This window comes from Coturnix japonica, chromosome 1, assembly GCF_001577835.2.
Source record: "Coturnix japonica isolate 7356 chromosome 1, Coturnix japonica 2.1, whole genome shotgun sequence".
In the NCBI taxonomy this organism is placed as follows: Eukaryota; Metazoa; Chordata; class Aves; order Galliformes; family Phasianidae; genus Coturnix; species Coturnix japonica.
The window spans coordinates 117,683,158-117,699,702 of NC_029516.1; the positions used below are offsets into that span (position 1 = coordinate 117,683,158).

General features: G+C 41.9%; 1 protein-coding gene across 1 annotated transcript in view; it reads left to right on the top strand.

The window, feature by feature from the left end:
* The first annotated feature begins 3,060 nt into the window (after window positions 1-3,060).
* Window positions 3,061-16,545, top strand: part of OCA2 (OCA2 melanosomal transmembrane protein) — a 165,436-nt gene continuing 151,951 nt past the window's right edge. Inside the window, exon 1 of the mRNA XM_015851083.2 lies at window positions 3,061-3,228. The gene's annotated coding sequence lies outside the window, so the exon portion shown is untranslated. The remainder of the gene's footprint in view (window positions 3,229-16,545) is intronic.

A 16,545-nucleotide genomic window follows, 5' to 3' on the forward strand; every position in this document is an offset into this window, starting at 1 on the left:
CTCAGCATTAGAAAAATCATTTTGAGTCCAGACCTCAATTAGTTTCTGTTTCACTGTTCAGCCTTATGGGCATGAAATCCTAAATCAAACTGAGCAACATCACAGTTTCCTCTTTGAAATCTTTTGTAGACGTGATTTCATAATTTACCAGTATTTTTTGTTTATATTTTGTTCTCAGTGTGTGATGTTCCTTGTAGGACCTCAACTACGTACTGAATTAAGTATTTTTAGATGCCTGAGACACAAAAGTATCGCTTTCTCTGGTGCAACTGTATGATATTACTACGCTGTTTTACTTTCTTTCTTTTTCCTTAAACTTAACAGGAGAACTATGTTGGAGAAGAATCAGAAATGAAGGAGTGAATTTGAAGCCAAGAAGAAGAGGTGGGAGGGAAGTTGTGTTTGTCTGCTTTTCTCACTGCTCTGTTACTAACTGGTGGTGAATTAAATTGCTTTTCCCTAGGTCAAGTCTGCTTTACCCATCACAGTTATTGGTGAAGTGGTGCCCCTGCCGTAGTCTTGACTTACGAGCTTTTTCATCTCGTTTTCTCCTCCTGTTCTGTTCTGACAGAGAGTGTGGCTGCATAGGTGTATGGCAACCAGAAAAGATCAAGCCACCACAAAGATATAAACTGCCTGACCATCCACTGTTCAAAATACAATCACAGAACATCCCGAGGTGGAAGGGATCCACCCCTGGCTCCACACAGCATCACCCCAAATCCAGACCCTGTGTCTGAGAGTGTTGTCCAAATGCTCCCTGAACTCCAGCACTCAGGGCCGTGCCCACAGCCCTGTGCATCCCGTTCCATGCCCACCGCCCTGTGGTGCAGCCCCTTTCCCTGACCCCCATCCACCCCTCCCCTGGCACAGCTCCATGCCGTTCCCTCGGGCCCTGTCGCTGTCACACAGAGCAGAGCTCAGCGCTTCCCCTCCGCTCCCTGTGAGGAGCTGCAGCCGCCATCAGGCCTCCATCAGCTCCTCTGCCCTGGGTTATCATATTGATGTAGCAATTTTCAAGTACAAAGTGTAATGATAGTGTAGGTTGAATGAAGTGATGGGCATTTGGGGAACTCTTACTGTAAATAGGGTAGTCTTCACCCCTTAGATGTCTGCCATCCTGATATCATGTTGCTATGCTGATCAGTGATGTCTTTGCCACTTCTGACCATGTTTGCTGATTTTTGTCTTGCACATAATCTGCAGAGATGGAAATTTAAACTTTTTCTATGCTTGTGCAGCATCTCCTGCTCTGGGGTCCTTAGCCACAACTGGAGCATCTAAGCGATGGAAACACAGATAAATGATGACACTGATGGAAGTGAACCATTTATCTTAATAAAGGGATCCTTTTTTTCTTGGTATAAGATTCATCTTCAAAAGGAGTTTCCCACATGATTTAGCTCTGGTAGACAGCTGAGCTCCATCCAGACAGCCTCTCACTTAACCCCTCCCAGCAGAATTGGGAAGAGAATCAGAAGGGCAAAAATGAGAAAACTCATGGATTGAGAAAAAGTTCAATGAGTAAAGCCAAAATGGTCTGCACAAGCAAAGCAAAATATAGAATTTATTCACTGCTTCCTGTCAGCAGGCCATTTCCAGGACAGCAGGGCTCCAGTGTATGTAACTGAAGCCAAACACTGCATCTAGGATTCCTCTTCCTCTGCCTCTTCCTTCTCTCCAGTGTTACTGTTCAGTTTGATGTGCTATGGTATGGGATATCTGCTTTGTTAGGTGGTGTCAGTGGTCCTGGCTGGGTCCCCTCCCAGTTTCTTGTGCATTCCAAGTCTCTTTGCTGGCGTGAAAAATGAAGAAAATCTTGAGGCTGCTTTCAACAGCAGTGAAAACATCAGCACGTTGTCAACTCTGTTTTGTCGCAAACCCCAAACACTACCATACAAGTTACTACAAAAAATATTGTCTCTACTCCAAACCAGTATAACTCTGCTCCTTGAAATTGGATGGAATATCACCTGTGCTTATGAGATATCTGCAAATGGCTATTTTCCTCACTAGACTCATGTAAGAAGCACCTCCACGGCAACAAGAGAGAAGGAATAGGCTTTGGATTTACATCAAATGAGTACGTTGAATGTAACTATCAATGACCTTATGGATAATCATGAGTGGAGTTGGAAGTGTTCATCTCTGCTTCGAGTCATGGAAGGTCAAAAATTGTTGCTCATCTTTGAAGAACAATTGCTTCTTTCAGAAGTCTCAGCCAACAGAAATAATTAATACTTAATAATGTGCAATTCTGTATGGCAAGATGTCAATAGTGTCATTCTCTTTGTGAAGAATGGATTTTATGTTATCTTCCTTTTCTCTGTTCTGCTCATCACAATCATTAATGCAGGATCCATTCTTTCAGTTGGCGTATACTTTGTAGGGACTGTAGGCAGGCGAGACTATGATTTTATTTTTTTAAACCAGTTTATTTCTGACAGGGCAAAAAGAGCTTGGCTGGTATGGTGCTTAACTAACCTTGCACTGAGTTCTTTAGTGGAATCTTTGAAATTCCAGTATAAAGAATGAGAACAAGTATTTGTCAGGATAATCTTTTTAGTACTTTCTTATGGCGGAAAAACAGAATTTGATTTTTTTTTTCCCCCTTTCAGTTTTTCTTAGTGAGCACTGTTAAATCTACTCCTTTATAACTCCTGTGGCAGTTTAAAAAGGTTATGTCTGCTCTGTTCTCTCCAGCACACTTATTCCTTCTTGCCTGAATTCAGGGCAGTATGATAAGTGCTCACGCACTGAAGCTCACACCGATCTGTTGTTCGTTTCAGACTTTGCCACTTGTTCCAGTTATCTCAGGCTTCAGACGAGTGCTGTTTGGGCAGGGAGTAATGGGGCTGGGAGTAAATCGAGTGCTAGTTCTTCACTGAAAGCACGTGACAGCAAATCTGGGAATTCCTGCTTCATTTATGAGAGTGCACAGGACGTAATGTCACTCTCTCCTTATCCACAGATGCTTACTACAAACAGCTGAGCTGGATTCCACATCAACAAAGCCATCCACCCAAATAAATGTTATAGTCAGCAAACAACAGGCATCTAGCAACACCATCAGCAGATCTTTTATTTTTAGCACCTGCACACTTTTTCTATTTTTTCTTTTTTTCTTTTCATTTTTTTTCTTTTCTTTTCTTTTTTTTTTTTCCACTTTGGAATTTCCATTTTCAAGTAAAGGAATTTTCAAGCTTCAAGAATTCTTCTAAAAAGCAGGTAAAATGTGATCTTTCTTTACTACCATTGTTTCTAGAATGCTTTAGATCTGTTGTTTTGATCTGGGCATTCAAATATTAAAAGTTACTTGAACTTCGCAAATAGCACAGTGTCTCTGGTTAATGTTTGTACCTGAGCATGCAGCATTTTCAAACACTAGTGTGACACATCAAGTATACGTTATAAAGTTTGTATTATTATTGTTATTATTATTATTTGCATTTTATTTTAGCTTTGTGTTGTCTCAAACATCAGCCTTTTCTAACTTACTTGTAGATTCTTTGGAGGATCAGACTTGTTGTGTTTGATGTATGCATTTTGCCCTTCCTATTCCATGTATACATAAAAGAACTAGTTTGAGATTAAAAATGTGCTTAGTTCTACATAGTTAGTCAACGCATGGATGTTGTAGACTGAACGCGTCTCTTAAATGAAACGATTTAATAACGAACGAACAAAGTATGTATGTACTCCCATTACTTCTCCAAAGCATTTGTTTTCATGGATTTTACTCATGTTGGCTGTACTTCTAACAAGCTGTTGTGATTTTCTCATCGTCTTGCTTGAGCAGTCTGCCGGAAAGAGCAGTCTGTATGGCCAACAATGGGCTGTTCTGTTCTGTCCAGCGCGGCATTTGGTGAGGGAGGATGAGGGTAAATCTGCCTGCCTTCCTCAGGGTATGAGATTTTACAATCTAGATGAGAGCATTTGGGTTTCAATGAAGGTTAAGGCAAGAGGTCAGGGGATCAGTCACTTGAAGCTAGCTATGTAACTGTTACGGCGAGTATTTGTGTAATGTGTTTTTGCGAGAATAAAATATAGTACTCATGCAAAACAGGCACTGAAGAGCTGCACCTTTCAAGAGGGGTGGATCAGCTGATGTGTTGGAATTTCTTCATATTTCTCAGTAACACTCATGGAAAACACACCCAATCTGCAACCTGAGCTCCTGCCAAAGCGTAACCTATCATCAGAGTTTCTGGTGTTTTTTTTGAGGGCAGCTCCAGAGCTTTTATCGACAACTCAGCTTTCCCTGCAGGCTTTGATCTGTTGGTAGGAGGTTTATTTGGACCTCATCAGTTCTCTGTTGAGGCATCCATATGCTTTATTCTGAGTTAAGTAACTCGTTAATCTTAAATACTGCTGGAACAAAGAAGGGAAATTGTGGACGACAGAGCTGATGAAGTTTAGAGTTGAACAGATCCCAGTGAGTTAGTAAGTTTTGCCTGGGTGATGGGCTTATCCTTCAGCTTAATCTAGGAGAAGCAATGGTTCCTCACTGCAAGCCTTTGGGGATGCTGTTTGAGTGAAGATGGAAGGAAAATATGAGAGTGTGGACATCTGAAACTGATGCAGAGGGACAAAAGAGAAAGAGCAGAGCATTACTTGAGGGGATTTGCCTTTGATTTTCCCTTCAGAAATTGCATTAAGCAAGGCTAAATCCTACTAGGAGCACTGAAACATTTGAACTTACTGCCGTCTTTTTCATTGCTAGAGATATATAATACAGAAGGGATAAAATGTGTTAGCTAAGAAGAGCCTTGTTAATCTCAGACAATGCAACAATTATACCTATAAAATTTCCCAATGACAATAGCTGAAGAAATACTGAGAAAAAACTCCACAGCCTAATGATTTTTCCTTTTCTTTGTGACTGGGTGCATTCGCCAGACCACATTTTCCCCTGAGGATTAACTTTGAACTGCCAATTAAAAGTTATTGCTAAATCCTGTTACAGCAGAAAGCCTTTAGGTTTTCACTGGTGAGACTTGGCCATTGTTTCTCTCACAGAGTAGATTAAGCTGCTGAGACTTTAGCAAATTACATTTGCAGAATATCTTTAATAGCGCCATGAAGTTTGCTTATTGAGACAGTGATGACTCAGGTTCTTTTTCAAGAGCTTCACAAAACCACGTCAGCCTGCCATACTTACCAAACTACTGAAGTCTGCGTGCCAAAGGTTGGATGACCTTTGCTATGATTTTGGGGCAAACAGGGTAAAACACTGCAAAAACCCTACTGTTTTCTGACAGGCACCAGCTGTTATGTTTAGGGATTGCACGCTGTGTGTGTCTCTGCTCTGAGTGGGGACAAATGGAGCATTATTTCAGAAACCACTCTGTGGTAACGGTTGGCAGATGTTTGCATTTTTAATGTGGTCACTGCAGGACCATCACACGCTTTAAAATCTCTCTGTCCATCTAGGCACAGATCAAACAAGAAAGAGAAATGAACCCACTGATATTTTAATTTGCCTGGGAGAAGAAAGAAAACATTCTGTGTACACCAGAAGAGCTGTACAGTGCTGCCAAAACCATTCATTTTCTCAAAGATGTGTGGAACATAAACTTATTCACTCATAAATCAACAATTGGGCTTTCATGTTCCTCTCATTTCCACACTTCAGATCTGTGATCTCATTGAAAACATTGAAATTCTTGATCTCTGCAGGAATATAACTGCACCCAGCATGTTCTTATCAAAAAAAGGCAGAAAAAGGGATGTCTTCTTAGAGGAAAAACTGATAGCCTAGAATTAAATAAACAAAGGAAATGAATAATATAATAAGAAGTAATTGTTAAATAAACAAATGAATGAACCTGCTTCTATGCAGGATGAAGCATCTTCTTGTTTAATGAATTTTTGGCATGCCTTACTGTTGGAAACCATCTTCATGGCACCTACTGAGAAAACACCTATGCCAGCAGAAATCCTGCAGTTTTCTATGGGTTCAGTCCCACATCTCCAGTATTTCAGGAGCCTATGAGAAAGAGTAGAAAAGGTACTGTCAAGAAGACTTAGATAGTAGGCAGCACTGGGCACAGCAGGAAAATTCTCCTTGGGAAGCTTGCAGCCCATGGCTTGGACAGGTACACTTTGTGTTGGGTAAAGAACTGGCTTCTCAGAAAAAGCAGAGAGGCGGTGGCACAGGCTACCCAGGGAGGTAGCGGAGTCATCGTCCCTGAAGGTGTCTAAGAAGCATGTGGATGTGGTTTGGTGGGACATGTTTAATGGGCATGGGAGTGAGTTGGTTGGACAAGATGATCTTAGTGGCGTTTTCCAACCTTAATGATTCTTTGAATTCTGGAGCCCAGAATGTATCTCTCAGAGAAGCTGTCTTTTAAAATGGAGCAAGAAATACCTGGTCCAGGGACTTCTGAAATGTCATAAAACACTCTCCAGCTACATGGCATGTGACTGTGTCATGGATTGGAAGCATCTGTCATGTGCAGATTTTTTACTCTGCATTTCCAATCTCCCTTCCCATTAATAGCAATTACCCCTATCTTCCATGGTCATATGTCACAAGTCAAAGGTTTTCGGTGTTGACTGGCTCAACACAATAGACATTTGATGCTCAGTTCCTTTTATTAGCTTGAATAAACACATGATCTCTTGGGAGGGCTAATTACTGCTGTGTTTGCTCGATCTATGAGAAAACCAGCACACCCTATGGGTGCTGCATTTGAGGTCTCTTGTGATCATTTCCCTTCACTGATGCAATCTGTTGCTAGCAGAGAACTTCACCTACTTTTCCACATATCCTTACAGCTACTAGTTTAATTTAATGCAGTAAGCCCAGCTGCTTCGTTGCTATTTTAATCAAATAATGATTCTTGGCATGATAAGCCTTCTAATCTAGTAATTTCAAAATTGACAACAGCTTTGATTATTTCTTTTTGGTTGACAGGGCTGCAATCTCTATTGTCTCATACAAAGAAACAGCAGTTTCCTTGTTGTTGCTGTTGTAGTAGTTGCTTTTTGCGCTAGTTCCCAGCTGTTGAATTCTGCTCAGGCCCAGCAGAACTGCCTTCTGTTAATACACAAGATATGTTAAGTAATAATAAACGATCTGTGCACAGTTGATATATCTGAGGAAATGCTGTGAGGCTCAGATATTGAAAGTTACCAGGTTTGGTAGTTCTGTCCTTGCAGGAGATATGGAGTTCTGAGTCCTTACGGGAATCCCATTTTGTTATCACATTTGCTTTGATGCTCCGGATCTGTATGTAACTTCAGGTTGGGGCAGACTACAGGTACCAGAAATTACCATGACCTAGTGACACCTTTGCCCCCAGGTTTCCTGATGCTTAGTTCTCCCAGATTTGGGAGAAAGTACTGAGACTCTCTTTGCTTTCTAAATTCTTGCTGCTAAATGTAAGGCAGGAGGGAGGGTTTGCATGTGAAACTTTCATATTACAGTATAGCTGCTTTTATATTATCATGAAGTTATAAGGAAGAACCGAACTGTACATTGTAGCGAGGGGTTACTGGTCTCTTCTCCCATGTAACTAGCGATAGGATGAGAGCTAATAGCCTCAGGTTGAACCAGAGGAGGTTCAGGTTGGATATTAAGAAAAAATTCTTCTCAGAAAGAGTGCTCAGGCGTTGGAACAGGTAGCCCAGCGTAGAGTCACCATCCATGAGGGTTTCAAGAGAAGGGTAAATATGGCACCTGGGGACATGGTTAGTGGGCGTAACGGTGATGGGTCAGTAGTTGGACTAGGTGATCTTAGGGGTCATTTCCAATCTTGGTGACTCTATGGTTCTAACTGCAGCACTCAGCTTGGTGTCATCAGCAAACTTGCTGACTCTGTCCCTGCCTGTGTTATTGATAAAGATGTTAAAGAGAACTGGGGCCGAGACAGAGCCCTGGGGGATGCCTCTCATTGCTGGCCTCCACTTGGACTCAGAGCCATTGACAACAACTTTCTGGCTGCGACCACACAATCTATTTCCTATCTACTGAATAGTCTATCCTTAGAATTTGTATTTTTCTAATTTAGAGATGAGAATGTGATGTGAGACCAAATGGAAGGCCCTGCAGAAGTCTGGGTAGGTGATGTCAGTTGCTGTTCCTTTGTCCACTGAAGTTGACACTTCATTATAGAAGGCCCTTTTCATTGGCTGAAACATTGTCACCCTGAGGCATGTTAAATCAAATACAACATTTTATTGGCCTGTGTGGTATTTTCTTTTCCATTATTCATGGGCTGATTTGTTAAAATCTCATTTTCTTCTGTCATCAGACCAGGAGGGCTCAGAGCATACATTTTCCTCCCAGTCAGAAAGCCAATGCAGTTACATGATTTGTTTTGGATTCATTGTGATAGATTAGTGTGGATCCGTTAAACATGGCACAGCAAAGTGACCATCCCTCAAGACAGCTGCACACCTTTGCTGTGCTGTGTGCCTTGTCAGGAGCAGGGAGGTGAGCACAGCAAGGCAGGAGCTTCAGCAGCTGCAGCAGGGATGCTGAGAAGCTGATTGGAAGGGGCTTGAGATGAAAGCAAAGCAGAAATTCAGGTGTGACATTTAGCATCAGTCTCTGAACACACTCAAAGAGTGTTATTGAGGACTTGAGCAAAACAGCTTAATTGTTGAGAATGATTCTCTAACCCTAACCCTACAGGTTAAGGACCTGATCTTTCCAGTGATACTCAACCTGTTGTAATCCACTGAAAGCAAGACTCTCTTAATTTTTGTGCTAGTGTTTCATATTTGAATGTATATTACTTTTTTCCCTCCCAAGCCCACAGTCTTGTTCTTGCATGCACTTGCTTGATTTACTTTAAAATTGCATAGTGCACTGGATGGGGCTACTTTAATTTATAAGCTGATACTTCACCCTGCAGATATAATTTCGTGCTGAAATCATTTTTCCTGCCATGTTTTACTAAGAAACCCAGGAGAAAAAAAAATGCTTTTCTGTATCCAGTAGCGGACAATTATCCATCACCTGAGCTGTAGCTGTCTGTGTGACAGCCCAGCCCCCTGGAAAAGCAGGAACTCAGGGACTGCTGTCAGTATGCAGGGGAATGCGGCCTCCTCTTGCTGTGAATTTGTATCCGGCTGCTCCTCCGGTTGGCTGTGTCTCACCAGAAGCATTGCTCTGCCAGCCGAGGAATTTTACATAATGATCAGGACAGTCAGCTGAGGAATGAGTGTCAGCCAAGTGCACTCGCTGCTGTCATGTGTGCCAGGGCCTGGCTCTTGCCTGGTATGCTTTGCTGTAAAAATCATGATCTTGGCTTCAGCAAATGTCCTGCCAGGAGGTCTGGGGCCTGGTGTGTGGTTTAATTCCTGGTGGTGCTTCGTAGAGATAAGGTGGAGGATAAACTTTTCAGAAGTGCCTTGATAAAACAAGGACTTATATTGGTTTTGAAAACCGATCTCATGAGCTGATTAATGTCCCTGTTCATTGCAGAGGAGTTGGACCAGATGACCTTTAAAGGTCTCTTCCAACTCAAACTATTCTATGATTAGGGAGATACACATCTCTGCATGATACCTTCTGCTATTGGAATTAGGGTTCTGGTCCTCAGAAACTGCAACACTGTAACTCACCGGTTTTGAGAAAAAGAATAAATAATTTGGTAATAAGGTCAGCCTGGTGGTTGTGTTGATGGGCTTGGCTGTGGGAGGTACAAACTATGTACTCATCTCAATCATCCACCGCACGTTTCTCACACTGGTTTCACAAACTCAGGGGGTTCCTGGACATGCTTTTGCTGGGCTGCTTTGAGTACCCCATCTGATCTGTCATGAATTGTCTATTATCTGCCATGCCTAGCTTTGAAGCCAGACCTCCTTTGAGCAAGGGTTGGATTGTGTGAGCTCCAGAGATCCCTCTCAGCTGGAACTGCTTTTATTCTGTGTGGACTACAAGCCTTTCAGAAGAGTAAGAAATCCCAAGCTGCATCTTCCACACAGGAAATGAATGCCTCGACAACCAACTGCCAGTCTCCTTTGTGCTGACCCAAGGGGTATGCAACAACAGATAGGGTCAATCTGTCTGCAGAAACTGGTACAGTTCCAACAGCTTGTACTGGTAGATACCAGCAGCTGAATTCACAAAGTCAGATCACACGATGGGGTGGATGAACATTCAGATAACAGATAACTGAATAGAGAGCTCTGTTGTATTTCCTATGAGCCTCTGGACTTTTGATGCTTTAAAGTCTATCTTTCAAGCCTGCTTGTAACCAGAATGTCTGCAGTTGTCCAGAAAAGACCTTTAAAGTATCATTTTCAATGAACTTTTGTCCTCCAAGAGCATTTTGCAACAGTAAATTGTGAATATTTGATGTTTTCCTGGGTTCAGTAGGCGGTTGAGGAAATTCATGCTGCAGAAGTCCAACAAGCGCCATGAAAAACAAAGCTACCTTAGCAGCTCCGGAGCTGAAAAGCCCTGGGAATTGGACTTGAAGGCAGGACATGGGATTTGGTGTGAGGGAGGGCAGCTCTGAGCTGCCCTGAGATGCATACAAGCAGATTCACAGAGCTGTATCTGAAATTTTCCTTGACAACATGCTTCTCTACTTACTAGGTCAGTTTTCTCAGTACCTCTCAGCCATGCTGAGAGCTGCTTTTTTGCTTTCCTTTTAGGCTGGTTGTATGTGATATACTCAAGTACAGCTGATGCAACTTCTAATAGGAAAGTAAAAAGCCTCTGAAAATCCTTGCTAGGCAAACTGCTTCACAGCAGCATTGAATACTTTAGCTTGAGCCCAGGAAATCTCTTTCTCAATAATATAGTGCTAACTGGCTGTAACAAATCTAGAGGAACTTCACCTAACATCTCACCCAACTTGGTGTGGGGTTGAGCAGGGACCTTGTGTATGAGAAGACACTTTTTATATGCTTCTTTTTCCAGGGAATTTCTTTCTCAGCAGGTATGAACTAATTTATGCAGTGTGATACATGATCACTTGTCTTTGGGCAGCATGGGAAAACTTTGATATTGTGTACACCAAATACATATATTTGGACTATTACTGTATACTGCACCTGGAGAACTGTGTTCAGTTTTGGACCCCTCACTGTAAGAAAGTCATGGAGACCCTGCAGTGTGTCCAGAGAAGGGCAACAAAGCTGGTGAAGGGTCTGGAGCACAAGTCTGAGGAGAGCACCTGCACACCTTGACCTTGATCCCAGGTTTGCAGAGACAACTTGCTTGAGTTTTCACATCCAAGCATCATTGACACACACCTTGCAAATTCTCCTTTGCTAGCTCCAGGCACCAACAGCTCAGGAGGCAGCCCTTAACTAGTAGCTATTGTGACAGCGGTGGTTTTGTGCAAAATTCTTGCCTTATGTAAAAATTTCTGGAGATGCTTCATTTCTCATAGAAAACAGCGCATGGAGTCTGCTGTTGCCACCAGGAAACCTTTTTCCTGGAGGTTTCTACAAAGGTGCATCTTAATCCTACAGAACCTGCAAACCAAGAGGCATGAAATGGGCTGCTGTTTAACAGGCAGCCCAGTCTGCCTTAAATGCTTGGTGCAAACATTAGACAGTGTATTTGGGAGGCATTCTTGATTCAGAACAGCATGTTTTATTCCTTGTCTGGCTAACTGCTGACAACATGGCTGCTGATGGATTTATAATAGTGCTGCAGTTTAAGGCCATTTTAATATCAAATCTTTACAGATTTCAAATGTACGATTAGATAAAGTTTACTGATATAATGTTCAGACATAGGACATCTGAGACAGAGGTTTTAAAAGGTTTTCTTGGAGCTACCAGAGCTCACAATTTTGGCTGGTAAGGCATCATTTTGACCTCCTGCCCTTGCTTCCTTCAGGCTGCATGTACCAGTAGACTCACTTCTCTCATCAGTATCAGTGATGTGAAATATGTGGCATGCAGGCTTTCGAGTTTGTGGACTATCTTCAGAGAGAGCCTGAAAAAGAGAGGGCTTTGAGGGGATTGCATTGCTGTCTTTAGCAATCAAATGGGATTGTAGAAGAGAGGGAAGCAGACTCTTCTCAGATGTGCACAGTGAAAAGCAAGAGGCAGCAGGCACAAGTTGCAGTACTGAAAATCTCTGCTTGAATGGAAGGAATTTGTATGCTGAAGTACAGAACAGGCAAAGAGAGGCTGAGGGATACCCATCTTGGGTAGTATTCAAAAATTAGCTGGAACCCTTGGCAATTTGCTGTCAGTTTGGTATTAGCGCTGCCTTTTGCAGGCTAACTTTCAATCTGAATTATTCTGTGGTGTTTATGTGTGAAAGCAGTCCTGCTCTGGGCTTTCTACCTATTAAAACTGAGCAAGAATCCCCTATTTTGCCATGCAGCATATTAAAACCACAGTATGAGTCAGTACTCGGTGACATTCAGTGTAGGGCTTTGCCTATGCTGTAGTGAGTGCCTGGACAAGCAGTGCTGCCTTCCTGCCAGTATAGCTGCCTAAGCGCTACCTGCCTGTAAGCCCACAGGGCCCCCTTGGCCACAAAGGTCCATATTATCAGCTTCCCAAGGAGAAGCAGGGTCAAGAAATTTCAGGTCTGACACAAGGGTTGGGTTGATGTGAGAAGCACATAACCAAGCCCTTTCAAGGTGCGTTGCAAGGCATTTATGCAGGTTCAGTGCCTCAGGACAGGGAAGGGAGGTTGCATTTGCCAGCACTCAATGCAGCTTCTTCCTCTGCAGAGTGGGTGCAGTTGTGAGGAAGAAAGAAAGATCTGCAAGTGTCACGGTTGGTGCAGGGGCTCACAGGGAGAGAGCAGAGTCAATTCTTCTCCTTCCTTGGAGGGTTCAATTTGTGAGTCTTTTGCTCTTGTTGCTGGGAAATCCAATTAAAATACAATGTCTGGCCGAACTTGCTATCTTCATCCCAAAAGCATAATGAGCTCTTTGCACTTTGTGCGCATCAAATTTAATGAGTTCTCCCCTTTTATACAGAAGCTCTGAAGACAGATTTTTATTATCTTTGTCATTATTAATAAGAAAGGAAGAGTCTGAATACAGTACCTCTCAGACATCCTGCCCATGCCAAGGGCTGCCAAAGCATGCAGAGTGAGATTACAGCTTCCTATTTCATTGCTGAAGTAAGTGGCTCTAATAATAACAGCGTTCAAGAAAAACTGCCAGCAGAAAAATTGCTTATTAAGCATGGAAATGCACACGCACACACACACACACACACACACACACACACACACACACACACACATATATATAAATCCCAAGAAGACTTATTTATTTTTTAAACCTAATGTTTTTAGATCCAAAAGGAATAGATTACTGTAGGGATTTGCTAGACAACTTTTCTACTGTGATAACCATTTCTGTTCCCTGCTCCCCCCTGCCTTTTGTTTTATTTATTATTTTTAAATCAAAGACCTGCAAAGCCAAGGTCTGAAAGCTGAATTTCAGTTGATATTGATGCTGATCTATTTTCTGATCTGGACAAATTAACCACAAGTGATTTTGAGACCATAGACTGAGGGGAGAATTGTACAGCTGTATTTGCACAGAATTTGGAGCTAAAGGGAACTGCTGACTCTGACTCGTACACTTGTATTACACATGCATTACACATTCCCACATGTCAGCCAGTTTTCCCAAATGTTGGACAGAGCAGCGTGTTTTGGCTAAGCAGAAACCGCAGTGATAACTCTAGTTCAGAAGGCACTGCCAGGCAGCCATCCTCGGTAGTTTGTTTCAGCAGTTAATCAATGTGACTGCTAAAAATAAGTCGTGAAATATGTGCCATGTTTCCTGTCTGATGGCTGGAAGCCGAAGCCAAATAAATTCAGTTCTCATCTTGCCTTTTTCATTAAATTAGAGGGTGTTTTAGTACCAGAGATTTCCTCTCTGTGGAGGTGGCCTAGTAAGTGAGTCCATCTATTTTTGAAAAATGGGACAGCTCAAAAGCCTTTGGTCTTTTTCACAGTAAGGTCCTCAGATTATTTGCATTGTACATTTTCTGCCCTATTTCCCTTCTTTCAAATTCCTTTCCCTAAGGGGGATCCAGCACTGTATACAGCGCTTTGTGGGAAAAAAAATTTCTAATGGAGAAAGAAAACAACAAACTCAGTGTCTGTGCACTATTTGTCCTTCCACCTTCGGGGACTACATTTGTTCTTCTTGCTCCACAGTGCAATAGAATACAGGCTGAGTTATCCCTTAATTGCTGGAGCACCTTGCAGGACCACTACTCCTCAATGTACTGCTTCACCATCTCTAAGCAGTCTGCAGTCTTTGTCCCTTGTCCTATTATTTGTGTAGCTCTGTATTCACAGATTCTTGGTCTGAACGGGTCTAGACAGCTCTGTTAAAACAGTTTATAATCATAAAAAAATCAAAAGAAAACGCTTTCCAAAGTGTGTCTTGTTAATTCTGTGGCGTGTAATCTTAATTTAAATGCGCCTCTATTTTCAAAGAGCAAACTCTCACCACTGTTGTGGCCAATGCAATACATTCAGTTAAACAGTTGCTACTGTTTCTCCTTACATTTTGCCAGGAACAAACTTCTTAATTCCTGGCAAAATGCTTTAGATATGTTTATCACTCATTCCTAGACTATAGACAGCTTTTCCCCACTTCATGTGAATTGGTTTTCTTTACCAGAGACACTTGATATACTTTCAAAGAACTGATATTTAGCTTTAAAATACAGAACACGTGGATGTCAGAGGAAGTTAGTAATTTAGAATTGTTGATGACTGTGTTAACTCACAACAGTTTCTGCTATGAGATATCTTTTGTGAACTCTGGTTATCAAAAGAAGATTTTATCTAGCAATTATCCATGATTATTATCTTGCATGAAGAAATTTATGTCTCCAGTCTGATATGAAATTCATACATATCTTCAAATAATATGTTTTCCAATTTGAGATCCATGATTATATTAAAGACTTTGGGATGCACCAATTTCTCTAACCATTGTCTTTCTTCTTATTGCTAGGGTGAAATTTCAACGTTGTTTTAGGTCAAAAAACACACCCTATATTACACTGGAATTGCTGCAGAGTTTATGTAGGTCAAATAATATCTTCGAAGATAACAGTCTTTATTTCCAGCAACCCAAGCATTCATTTACACTGCTTTGACTGTGGAAAGAGGATCTGGAGTAGGTACAAATGCATCTTGCACTGCTTTTATGGTAGGGAGAAGAGTAATTAGTTCGAATGTCAGACCTAGTGGTATTTTCTCTTTTGCCTTTTGCATTTATACCAGTGCCCCACAGTAGGAATAAGTCATCACCTCCTAAATATAAGGTCAGGGACTAAGTGCACAGTTGCCATGCTACAAGTTATTAACTCCCTGTTTTTTTCTCTATGAATAGCAAATGATATTTTCCAAGAGTTAGTTTTCAGTATGGATGCTTGAAGGGAGAGTATGATGATGAAGGGCAAAAGAAAAAACAAAGCACTAATGGCTGTGCTTCTAGGTTCCTGAGCTCCTCCTGCTGGGACTCAAAGTACACCTGCTCATCTGAACTCAAAAGCTTAGAGCTCTGTAGGATCTGCCTTGATACATGTTAATGCTGTGCTACCGCAAGCCCCGTGTTGCCCATAATCAGAAAAGGGAGCCTGCTTGTCCCCAGCCACCTTACTGCAATGCACAACAGCCAGATTACCCAGGGGAAGTTTTCACTTCAGTTTCAGTAGGTAGAGCCTGAAAACCTCTAATGAGGAGTAGGAAAGAAAGAAAAAAGGAGAGAGAGAGAAAGAAAGAAAGAAGTAGAGAAAGAAAGAAAGAAAGAAGTAGAGAAAGAAAGAAGGGGAAAGAAAGAACAGGAAAGGTAGATACACATGCCTCTCTCTTACGCTTAATCTTCCCAGTGTTGCATTGCCTGCTTGGTCAATTTTGAGTTTTCAATTGTATAAGGCTGTCAAGTCACATTGGACTTAGTGTTTGAAAGCCAAAAATTCTAAAGGAGCTGGAGGATCATGTGGCTATTCCTCCAGCCAAGTTTCCCTCAGATCTTTAAGCAGCTGTTTCAGAAATGCATGCTTGCTTCAGACCTTCTGGAGACTGGGAGGGCACAGTGTTTATTGGGATTCACAGAATGACTCGCTAATGAATCTTTGGTGCAACAAGCTTTCTGCAGAGGAACATAACAGTCTTATGTGAATGCCTAGGAACATAAGCACTCATCAGAGGAGGTTTGGTTAATAGAATCAGCATGCAGAGCCAACTTTCAATGCCTGTTTTGGTAAAACATAGCTTGGTGTACTCTCATGTACAGAGCAAATATTTTGCTGAGAAAATGCAGTAAGTACTGCTACTGTAATGCACTTTCCAGTGCTGTCTGCCTCAGAATCTCAAAATAATTTGGATTTGGAGCTTTGCTACTCGATAAGTGTTATTTAGAAGGCAAGGCCCACCTTTGCCACGGGACAAACAGAAAGTGAAGCGGGGAACAGTAATCTTGATTCTCATCTCCACTTTGGTGGCGGCTCTTAGGCTTTGGCTTCACTCCCAGGCTTTGGCTTCACTCCCAAATGCTTAAAGCAATCCTTATTTGTTGGAACAGTGAAGTTGCTTTATCACTTCAGAGATTCTCTTGCTTTTTCTTT